This window comes from Protopterus annectens, chromosome 6.part1 (assembly GCF_019279795.1).
Source record: "Protopterus annectens isolate FY-2018-M chromosome 6.part1, PAN1.0, whole genome shotgun sequence".
NCBI lineage: Eukaryota > Metazoa > Chordata > Ceratodontiformes > Protopteridae > Protopterus > Protopterus annectens.
In genome coordinates, this window is record NC_056738.1 from 416,937,087 (window position 1) to 416,949,573 (window position 12,487).

At 42.0% G+C, this 12,487-nt stretch overlaps 1 protein-coding gene across 1 annotated transcript in view; it reads right to left on the minus strand.

The window, feature by feature from the left end:
* LOC122805306 (solute carrier family 22 member 6-A-like) overlaps positions 1-12,487 on the minus strand; it is a 982,968-nt gene that overhangs the window by 476,998 nt on the left and 493,483 nt on the right. The gene's annotated exons all lie outside the window — the stretch shown is intronic.

Here is a 12,487-nt window from a genome sequence, read left to right on the forward strand (position 1 = left end):
AGGCTATTCGTCTTCACAGGTATGCCTTCAGTACTGTCAAGCCACCTTTTATTATTTATTTATTGGCATTTGTTTACTGGGAAAGTCCACTGGGCCAAAATAACCCATTTTCATTGTAGGCTGGGGAGAAAAGCTCCACAAAACAATAAATATAGTGGAGCATAAACATTTGAAATGGATAGTAAATACAAGCAGTGTTTGCAAAGAGATACAATAATACACAAGAACAACAAAGTAAAAAAGGATATATATGCAAGCTATGTACAGATATAAATTTAGGTATACATTTAACACAGGTAATTTGTTGTCATACAATTTTGTGATGAGCAGTTGCATACAGAGATTTACACTAAAATCAAGGAGTTACAGTCAGCATAGATGGTGCAGGGAAAAGTGAAATGTATTTATTGACAAAGCACTTCCGCGGTGGTGCAACGGTAGCATTGTTGCCTCAGAGCAAGAGGTTCTCCCATTCGATTCTCAGCTGGAGTGCGGGGAGTGCCTTCTGTGTGGAGTCTGCTTGTCCTCCCCGTGGTTGGGTGGACATTCGAAAGACATGCGTAAATGGGCGTGCCTTCGTTTAAGGTTGAATGTCGAGCTGGCACCTCGGCATTCGTGAAAATCTACTGCCAATCATTAGCGGACCAAAGTTCCACTGTGGTGACCCCTAACAAGGAAAAGCCAAAAGACATCAATGACAAGAAGAAGTTAGGACATAATAGAATGACAGTAACTATTAGTGGAAGCATAAGGTAGAATGATGCAAGGTGTAGGTATCAGGTTATAGATGGTTGGGATTTGGAGCATCTGCACTGCCAGAGGGTGGAGAGGTGTTAGTGCAGTCATTTTTTTAAAGGAGGAGATATTGCTTGTGTTTCTTATAGTTGTTGGGAGAGAGTTCCATAGTTTGGAGACGGAAAAGGAATAAAGCGTGTCACCAGCTGTGAGTTTTGGTTTGTCTGCTTGCAGAAGGAGTTAATTTTTGGATCTGAGTGGCCTACTTGGAGGTAGTGGGATAAGATAGATGAAAGGGCTGGACAGTCTGAAGGTTTATAAATCATTTTATGTGCTGTGGTTATCTGTAAGTAGATTAGATAGCTTGGGAGTTCTAAACAGTTGAGCTCTTTTAGGGAGATGCAGTGGTGTGAAGAGTGTTGTTTATTGGTTGTGAACTTAGCCACCTTGTTGTAGGAAGACTCAAGCTTGTTTTTTTTTAAGGCAGACTGGATGTTGGTGAGGAGGGGAGCTCCATATAGGAGCGATGGAAGGAGAAAGGTTGTGGTGTGAGTACATATGGCGGAGCTGTTGAGATAATGTTTGTGCCTATAGAGGGTACCTAATTTTTGGTTTGTTTTTTTAATAGTATGATGGATGTGGAGGTCGAATGTCATGTTATCATCAAGACTGACTTCTAGTAGCCTAGTATGGGAAACAACCTCTATGACGGTATTATTTTGAGTGAGTTTTATTAACGGAGATTTTTTTAGGGGTAAATATTACCAGTTTGGTTTCATTAGGGTTTAGTGGCAGATGATTAGTGCTCATCCATTTTTCAGTAGCAGTAAAGGTGTTCTGAGTTATTAACAGAAGTTCAGATGTTGAATTGGTAGAGCAACTAATTGTCGAGTCATCTGCATACTGTACAACATATGCATTATTAAGGGAAGAGTGGAAGTCATTTGTAAAGATAATGAAGAGAAGGGGTCCTAAGATAAAGCCTTGGGGGACACCTGTTGGTGAGTCAAGAAATGGGGAGAAGGAGTTAATGGATTGTTGCCAGCCTATTAAGTAGTTAATGAACCAGTTCAGTGTTGAGGGAGAGATACCTACAGTAGAGAGTTTACTGAGCAGTAGTGGGTGGGAGATTGTATCGAAGGCCTTTAAGAGGTGGAGAAAGAGTGAGGACACAAATTTGCCAGTATTTCTGGCTTGATTGACTGCATCCATGAATAAAATAAGTGAGGCAATGGTGCTATGACCTGGCGTGAACCCATGTTGAGTTGGGGAGAGGAGCTGGTTTGTTAATAGATGGTCTAAGAGTTGATGGTGGATACATTTTTCAAGGATTTTGGAGAGAGGGGAGAGAATGGCTACGGGTCAGAAGCTAGAAATGTTGATACTATTACCACCTCTATGGAGAGGAAGGATATAAGCTGTTTTCCAGATAGAGGGAAGGTATGACTCTTAGAGGGATCTGTTGATGAATATGCTGACTGGATAGGCAATGGCTCTAACTGAAATTTGGTGGTATTCTGGGGGTAAGTTGCCTGGAGCAGTGGAGCTAGATTTAAGTTTTAGGAGAAGTTTGATTATGGTGGAGATAGATATGGGGGAGAAAGAGAAAGAGGGTAGGGAAGGAACGGCCATATCCAGTGAGGAAGGTGTGTTTGGAGAGAAGATGGTGGTAGAAGTAGTTTGGAGGAAGGTGGTGGTGAGTTTAGCTATAGTTTCAATGAAATAAGAGTTGAAAGGTTAGCTATTTCGCTGGCAGTTTTCTCTGGGAATGGGCAGGGATTGTTTCTGGTGCCAGGGTTGATTATGGATGAGATGGAGTTCGAAAATTTATTTGATTTTGTTTATGATCTTTTTGGAGGCTTAAGCAATATTCTTTTCTGTCAGATATGACTAGGCACTTAGCTTGATTATAAAGCTGTCTGAATTCTATGAGATCAGTGGGATTCTTGTACCTTTGCCATTTTTTCCATAGATTGTCCCTTACAGTCATAATTTGCTTGTTTGTTTTAGAGAGCCATATGGGATGTTTAGTTTTTACCATTTTTAGTCTTACAGAGGCTAGTCTGTTTAAGATATTGAGGAATGTGGAGTTGAAGAATTCCCCAGCCTTGTCAAGGGGCAGGTGTTTTAGTATGTTCAAATTGATTTTGCTTAGGGTATCATTAAAAGTTGAGGGATTAAAGTTGCTTAGGTTTCTGCTTTGTCTGTACTGGTGTTGGGAAGACACTGTATTGGTTTCGTGAAGTATATATGCTGGTAGGTGATCACTAATGCTGGAAGAGATTGTCCCTGCTGCTGAAATTTTGTTAGGGTCTGACGCTAGTATCCAGAATTGAACCGGTGTCATTATTTCTGTTGTGTCAGGTTATAGCTGTTATTAGTTGTGTAAAGTTGAATAGATTGATGCTGGATGATGGGAACTGACCTGAGAAATTGTTCCAGTTTATATTTTCGTCACCCATGATGATTCTCTCATTATTTATATTACTTGATAGCCAAGCTAGAACATCTTCTAAGATAGGAATATTGTTACCTAGAGGGATGTATAGGACTGTGACGCAGAGATATTTGGCATTGTTCATTTTGAGGAAAGATATAAGCACTTCAGCTGTGGAGAATTGGGGAATAGGATTGCAGTAGGCTACTATGGTAAGGGTGTTAGGAAAGAGTATAGCTATGCCTCCCCCTTTTTTACGGGGTCTGTCTACTCGTAGGCAGGCATACTCTGGAGGAGGAATTCTGAGTCCTTTATGGAAGTTTTTAGACAAGTTTCAGTGGCAGCTAAAATGCCTGTTTTATTTATGGATATCCAGGCATGGAAACCTGGTATTTTATTCTTGATACTTTGGAGATTCATTGTGATGAAATTAAGTGATTTTTGTGAATTAGGAGGGGGTTGGTAGCTAGTGGGGTGGGTCCTGGGTTTGGCTGGATATCTCCACATAGAGGTATAATAGATTGTTTGTAAAGATAAATGAAAGGTGCAAGTTGTCTTTTTGGGTCTGTGAGGATACATATGTGATTGGTGGTACTTTTGTGGGAGGGAAGAAGTTTTAGTTTGGTTAGTAGGAGTATGTTGAGTGGATACAGACTAGCGGATATATCAGAACGGCTAGGAAGAGATGAGGATTCTATGGCAGTTATTGATGTACATGTGTAAGGTATACTGGCTGTATGTGGGGTTATTGATATAGATAGGAAGTATAGTAGAAAGGCTAGAAGACATAGTGGAAAGATGGATATGTGAATGGACAGGATATTGGATAGGGTAGAATACAATGTGGATGGAGTGTTCTTAGGGACAGTTTTATTAGTGGTTGTGTACATACAGAGTTGGGGTTGTAGGTGGAAGGTTTAGTGGCTATTCTAGCCTAAGAGTAGGAGGTATTTTGTGGGTAGTGTCAAGGAGGGTAGGAGTATAGTATAGTATTGGAGGAGGTACTGATATGGTGTGAATTGCTACTGGGTGATTAGATGGGAGGATTTTGATTGTTAATGGATTCTGCAGTTTCTGCACTGGATTTTCTCTAAATCTTAGATATTCTATGACTTCTCTTTCTTAAGCAGCAGGTAGTAGGCTGCTCTATTCTTAGTTAATTAAACAGCTGATCTGCCAGAAATATGTCTTCTGCAAGGAGTTCACCTTACTGATGCTTATCCTAAAGGTCTGCTACATTCTGTGTTATATTTATTAATATCCTATACCTCCATTGTATCTTTTATAGTTAGAGTCCATGACTAAAGGGTTACACTGGAAGAATTTCAGCTCTCAAATTGACATTTTACGAATATAAAACATGAAAGTGAATATCACAGCACAAATCAAAGACAGAAAATGTCACTTGGTATAAAGACCTTCTGCATTACAGGCCTCTAAATATAAATATCCCAAGCATAGGGTTATACAGCCTCAGAGAATAAACATGAATAATCAGTTTAGCAAAGAAAAAGACTCTCCCCATTTCTCTTTTGCATCACAGACTGTAAACATTCATTTGCTGAACTGCAGACTCAGAATTTATATCTTTGGTACTCTTTATCTAGTTCAGTGAATGTACATTTGTGACCAAGCAATTGAACAACTGTGTGTGCATTTAAGCAAGTTAAGTCAAAGGAGGAGGACAGGAGGAGTGAAAATGCCATCTGAGTTAAATATGAGCTGGTGGATCCTGACAGCATCATTTGCAGGATGATATGATGACAGGTAGAGGTGAGGCGAAAAGAGCAATGATGGAAGAAACGACTTAGAAGCAGGAGATGCCAGATTAAAAAAAAAACAGCTGATATTTTGGTGCCAGAACCAAGCCTGGTAAGCCATGGGCTCTGAAGACCAGATAAAGAGATATAAAGTGAGAGAGAGAGAAAGAGAGCAGAAAGGGGGGGGGGGTCACCACTGAGTTAGAGCTGCAGTTGTTCCATGAAAGGAATGGATTAAAGACTGGAGCTGAACATAAGCAGGACTGTAATGAGGATCTGAAATAAGGTGGAACAGGACACTTCATATCATGCTGATAATATATTTTATTTATTTATTGCTTTGTATGCATCTGTGGTGGACCTGAAGTGAAATTCTGCAGAGTCACTGTGCCTGGGACCAAGGATCAAACATCAGTTTTACTGATGCAACAGTGTAGCTGAATTGATGACTTCCATCAAGAAGATAAAAGGCAAATGAAAAAGAAAAGGAGTGAGGAAGTAGCATAACTGGGTTACTAGTAAATTGGTAACTTCATGGATAAGCTGTTTGCTCCTATAAGCAGCAAGTAAGATCATTTCTTGTGCAACACACTGTAAAATGAGGATCAAGGATTTCACATTCAGTGATGGACATTTGCTCAGTTGGACTACTGAAGAATTTGAAACTGTGCAAAGAGAACTAGTTGTAAGATGTGAAATTAACTATATTGTCTCTTTGAACATAATAGTTATTCTAAGTACATTTTATTTGATATTGCTAGATACTGCACTTAAGAATGAAGAGCAAAGCTGATAGGTTAGGGTCTGTAGCTTTAGGCAACTCTCATAAAAAGCACCCCGTAAGAACTTTCTTCCTAATAATATTTATATTCATGTTAGTTTTATCGCAGCTCCTCATTGTCATGATTAGCCAGTTTCAATATGTGTTTAACTAGTAATGTCCTTGTTTTCTCTGTGGCTAACAACTCTTTGAGAGTACTACTAGTTTTGTCATTGATGCTTCTGTGGGATGGACTGAATTTCATGATTATTTCAGTCAAAAGATAAATTACTTAGATAATATGTATGCAAATGCATACAGTTTGTAGCAGTTCTGATAATGGCTACAGAACATTAGGACAGACTAAAGGGATGTGAAAATTAAACTAGCAGGATTATAAGAGTAAGGCTGGGTAACAGGAAATATTGATTTAATTTGGACATCCTTTTGTCAGGAAGACAGCATGGAGTTAATAAAGGGTTACTTAGGCTTTGGAAGGATAGGGTGTGATAAAGGCAAATGAGGGAAAATAAGGTTGCCAAGTAAAATGGAGAGAAAGAAGTAAATGTTGCACAGTGGTTGTTCATAGGTTCATACTAGGTTCACAGGTAGGTACTAGGCTATCTGCCCGAAGGCATTTATAAGCCTAGCCAGAATGTGCTGGCTTTCGCTGCCCCCTTAGGTTAGTTCCTTGTGCCTCTGTCCAGCAGAGCCACTGAAGTGATCCCCAGGGTAAACTTTCTGTTTCCCATCCACTCGTCAAGGTTTCTCTTGAAGAGTGTTAGCGAGGAGCTCTGCCTAATGTGGATTGGAATCTTGTTCCAAAGCATGGGAAGTCTCTGAGACAGGAATCTATCCCTCCAGCACGTCCTATTTATTGTTGTGGTGAGGTTTAGATCCCTAGAGCGTGTGGCTTGAGGGAATATGATTTTCTTTATATGGAGCATGTCCATCAATTCTGGGTTGGACATGGCCTTGTATGTCAGGCAGAGATCACCTCTGAGTAGGCGGTATGCAACCAAGTACAGCTGGAGTGTCTTCAGTGAAGCTGCATAGGGCATCTGTTTGAGGCCAGTGATCCTCTTGGTGAGGTACTTCTGTGATCTTTCCAGCTGTTGCAGGTATCTTGTAAGGTACATCCCAAATGGGGCATTGTACTCTATGATGGGTCTGATGAGTGATGAGTAGAGGGGCACAATGACCTCTTTTGATCTGGATGCGAACCCTTTTGTGATTAGGTGGGCCACATAGAAGGATTGTCTAACCACTTTGGCAATGTGATTATCAAAGGGAGATTACTATCTACTTGGGTCCCCAGATCCCTTATTACATCATCCATATTTAGGGGACTGCCACCTATGTGGTAATTTGTGGGTGCTTTGATTTTTCCAAAGGGGATAGCTATGCACTTTTTGGCATTTAGCTTGAGGCCATGATTTTGACACCAGGCATCTGTCTCAGTGAGACCCTTTGGAGGATGTCTGTGTCATCTGGAGAGTCAGTTATGGTCCCCAGTTTGCAGTTGTCTGTGAACTTGGTCAGCCGTAGTCCTCCTTTGCTTGTCTGTACCTCTGAGACGTATATACCGAACAGGAGGGGTCCTAGGACTGAGCCCTGGGGAACGCCACTTGTAACCAGTTTAGAGTCAGACCTAGTTCCTGCAACTCTCACCATGTGGGTTCTGTCCGTGAGCCAGTTGGCAACCCATCTTGTGTCATAGGAGTTTATGTTCAGGCTGGTGAGCTTGTCTATAATACCAGAATGGGGAATGGTGTTGAAGGCCTTTGCGAGGTCTAGGTAGGCTGTGTGTACCATCTTTCCCTTGTCTATAGCCTTGGTAACTGTCTCAAAGAAGTCCACCAGGTTTAGGAGGCATGATCTGCCCTTAGCAAAGCCGAACTGGGTAGGGTCTAGTGTTTGGAGGTTCCCAATGTCTCTGTTAATGAGTTCCATGATGATGCACTCCATAGCCTTGCAGACCAAGCCAGTCAGGCTTATAGGGCAATAGTTCCTGGGGTCTGTTGTGGCTCTAACTTTGTGGAGCAGAATAACAGTTGCTGTGTGCCATCCTATGGGTACATAGCCTGTGGAGAGGCTGAGTTTGAACAGTGTGTTTAGGTGAGGGGTTAGTTCATCCGGTCCCATTGATACTGTGTTTTTGGCTTTGGAGAGGGCTGTTTTAACCTGAGTGTCTGTGATTTCAGGGGCTCTACATTCTTCTGGTAGTTGTAGGGATTAAAGTGTGAATGAGGGTGACTATAAGGGTGGAAGGACTGTTTTGGGGAAGAAGGTGTTGAAAAGTGATGGATACAGGATAACGATGTAATGGAGATGAATCCTGAGAGGAGGGGGAGGGGCTATATAGATAGTTTTCCCTGAATGTAGCAGCTGTCTCATATGGCTTTGACTTAGCTATGTGGATAGAAGGTGAAATACTGGTGCAAGTTAGGACTCAAAGGCTGTAGCCTAGCTTCATTGGGATAGATATGGACTGCTTGAGAGGGTACATCAATTGCAATGGGGACTGTAACGTAAAAGAGGAATAGGGGACATTAAAATTCTTGCTGTGGAATTTGGTAAACTCTATTAAGATGAAATAGAGGAAATGGAGAATAATGATGCTACAGGAGACTGAGCTAAAGGCAGAGGACCTCAGAAGTATTGGTACAGGAGTATCGAGTGGTACAGGATGATTATGCAAAAACTGGCACATAGAGAACCAGAGTGCTGCTATGCTGGGCATGGTGGTAAGGAGAAAAGGGTGCTGAACGATCAAAGGGGTGGAGCCTTGATAAGGTACAAGGTATGAAGTGAGTGGGTGTCAGTGCATTCCTTTTATGGCCCCAAAATGGATTTGTAAGTTTTTTTAAGAGCTTCTTTACTTAAAAATTTAGAGAAAAAAGGGGACATGGTGAATTTGTGGGGTATTCTAATGTGGCAGAGAGTTTATGAATGTGTAGGGTATTTTAATTTGGCAGAGATGTTATGAATGTGTAGGGTACTTAATGCAGGAGAGGGGCTATGAATATGCAGGGTATTTTAATATGGCAGAGAGACTCTGAATGTGTAGGGTGTTTTAATGTGGCAGAGAGGTTATGAATGTGTAGGGTGTTTAAATGTGGCAGAGGTTAAACAGATGGAAATACATAAGCTTCATTAGCAATGTAAGGAAGAACTGGATCAAGGTCTAAAGAATGAGGGATAGGTGGATGTCTGTGGGCATTGCACAAGAACATGTGGGAATTTACTTTCTCCGAGGATGAAAACAAGCAAGTATGTAAGTCAGACTGCTTCTTATCAGACTGGAACATGGAAATACAGAGTACAGAAGGGAGGACAAAAGAAACATGACTTTAGGTCCCACTTAAAAATATTAAAGGTTTGATATGAAGAAAGCTTCACTATTCCCTTGCAGAAGGATAATGAAATCCACTTTGGAAAAAACAGAGTACCCGCAAACTACAACATAGGAGGTAATCCCCCGAAATCTGAAGAAGAAATAAGGGATCTAGGGACCCAAGTAGATAGTCAGCTTTCCTTTGATAACCATGTTGCCAAAGTGGTTAGAAAATCCTTCTATGTGACCCATCTGATCACGAAAGGGTTTGCATCAAGATCTAAGGATGTAATGGTGCCCCTCTACTCTTCCCTCATCAGACCCATTATTCAGTACAATGCACCAAATGGAACGTACCTGGCTAGACATCTCCAGCAGCTGGAGAGACCACAGAGGTACCTAACCAAGAGGATTACTGGCCACAAACAGTTGCCCTATGCAGCACGACTGAAAAAGCTAAGACTGTTCTCTGTTGCATACCGCTTTCTCAGAGGCGATCTCTGTCTAACGTACAGAGCCATGTCCAACCCAGAATTGTTGAACATGCTCCATCTTAACAAAATCAAATCTACTCAAGCTACAAGCACTAGGGATATAAACCTCAACACAACAATGAATAGAACATGCTGGAGGGATAGATTCCCTTTGCAGAGACTTCCCTTACTATGGAACAGGGTCCAGATATACATAAGACAGAGCCCCTCACTATAACTCTTCAAGAGGAACCTTGATGAGTGGATGGGTAAAAGAAAGTTCACACCGGGGATCACACCAACAGCACTACTAGATAGGGGCCAAGGGTACTAGCTGCTAGTACAAGGGTCTAGGGAACTACTAAAGGGGCGGTGAATACCGCACAACGTGACTGGGCTAATATATGCCTTCGGGCAGATAGCCCAGTACCAACCTATGAACCTATGAACCTATAAAGGTAAGGGGCTGTGAAGTGATTTCTGATAATTGAAGAAGGAGCAGAAGTTGAGGTGGGTGCAAGAGAGGGTAGGCCAGGTGTTGTTGGAAAAAAAGAAATGTAAAGATGGAAGTGGGACAAAAAGATAGGATGGACAAAATCTCTCTTGGACTATTTAGCTCCAGAGGCTGTTACACATCTTGTCTCAGGCTGCCATCGTCCCAGCCCACTGCTAATGTCCCACCTCAAAAAGTATTAGAGCTCTGAGAAGTGGTCTCTAAAGGGGAAGAAATACCAGATGGTCAATATGAATCTGTCAGTCTGAATGCTTGAGGGTGTCAGATTTGGCAAGGTGCTTTTGTAACTTATGAATCTGTCATCCGATTATTCTGTGTTTTTGGCATTACCCCTCCTGGGGGAAAAGGGGTAAAATGAAAACAGAAGCAGAATTAGGGGTTTAAGTATGGAAGCCTGAGTTGAAGGAGCAGAACCCTGGGGTAGTGGTTGCGAGCAAATAAAGTATATGTGACAGGATAAGGGGCTTGGAATATAAGATGGGAAACAGCTATAGTACAAAGCAGAGTATAGGCTTGTGAGAATGAAGGGCATTACGTGAGAGCAGGCAAAAATGAAAAGATCAAAAGAAGAATGAAGGGAAATAAGCTGTTGAGAAAGAGTGAGGAGAGGATGAAGAATGAAGAAGTTAATGAGGGTTTCACAGACTTTTATCAAAACGTATACCAAGCAAGTGAACATGGGAGTAGTGTTGGAAAAAATAGGAAGTATGGGAATGGGAAACGTAGGTTCATAGGTAGGTACTAGGCTATTGGCCTTAGGGCCTATATAAGCCTAGCCAAAAAGGTACCCTGGCTTTCGCCACTCAAGAAAATTATTTTCCTGTGTCCCTGTCGAGCAGAGCCACAGAAGTGATCCCCGGGGTGAATTTCCTATTTCCCATCCAATCATCAAGATTTTTCTTGAAGAGTGCTAATGACGAGCTCTGTTTGACATAGACAGGTAGTTTATTCCAGAGTATGGGAAGTCTCTGGGACAGGAATCTATCCCTCCAGCATGTTCTGTTTATTGTGGTGACAAGGTTTAGGTCCCTAGAGCATGTAGCTTGTTGAGACTGTGATTTCTTTAAGTGGAGCATGTCCAACAGCTCTGGGTTTGACATAGATTTGTATGTTAGGCTGAGATCACCTCTGAGTAGGTGATATGCGACGGAGTAAAGCGGGAGTTTTTTGAGATGGTCTGCGTAGGGCATCTGTTTGAGGGCAGTAATCCTCTTTGTGAGGTATTTCTGCAGCTTTTCCAGTTGTTGTAGATGTCTTGTGAGGTACATACCAAAAGGGGCATTGTACTCTATAATGGGTCTAATGAGTGATGAGTAGAGGGGAACAATTACCTCTTTTTTCCTGGATGAGAAACCTTTTGTGATGAGGTGTGCCACATAGAAGAATTTCCTGACTACTGTGGCAATGTGATTATCAAAGGAGAGACTACTGTCCACCAGTGTCGCAAGGTCTCTTACACTTTTGGTGTTAAGTAGACTACCACCTATGTAGTAGTTCATTGGTGCAGAGTTTTTACCAAAAGAGATGACAATGCACTTTTTGGCATTGAGCTTGAGGCCATGGCTTTGACACCAGGCATCTGTCTCAGTGAGGCCCTTTTGTAGGATGTCCACAACGTTAGGAGTTTTGATTATGGCTCCTAGTTTGCAGTCATCTGTGAACTTCATTAGCCTAAGAACTTCTGTGTTAGACTGTACTTCAGAGAAGTAGATACCAAACAGGAGAGGACCCAGGACTGGACCCTGTGGTACTCCACTTGTCACTGGTCTGAAGTCGGATTTGGAGTCTGCTACTTTCACAATGTAGGTTCTGTCAGGGAGCCAGTTGGCAAGCGATCTTGTGACATAGGGATTTATACCTAGTTTAGTGAGTTTATCTATAATTCCAGAGTGGGGGATGGTGTTGAAAGCCTTGGTGAGATCTAGATAGGCTGTGTGAACCACCTTAGCCTCATCTACAGCTTTGGTGACTGCTTCAAAGAAGTTTGTCAGGTTTAGGAGACATAATCTGCCTTTTACAAACCTAAACTGGGTGGGTTCCAGAGTGTGGAGATTATCAATGTCTTTGTTTATAAGTTCCATGACGATACGTTCCATGGCCTTGCAAACCAGGCTCATCAGGCTAATGGGACAGTAGTTCCAGGGTCCATGATGGATCCCCCTTTATGGAGTGGGATAACCGCCATTGTGCACCATTCATTGGGCACAAATCCTGAGGTGAAGTTATGATTGAACATGGTACTTAGGTGGGGTGCCAGTTCATTCTGTAGTTTGTGTAGAATGCAGCCTGGGATGTTGTCAGGTCCCATGGATGCTGTGTTCTTGGCTTTGGAGAGTGTGGTTTTTACCTGTACAGCCGTGATTACAGGAACTTTGCATTCTTCCGGTATAGAGATGCGCCCTTTAGGGGGTGAGAGGGGGTAAAGTTAGCACTGAACCTATCTGCCAGGATGTTGGCAATATCAGTTGGTT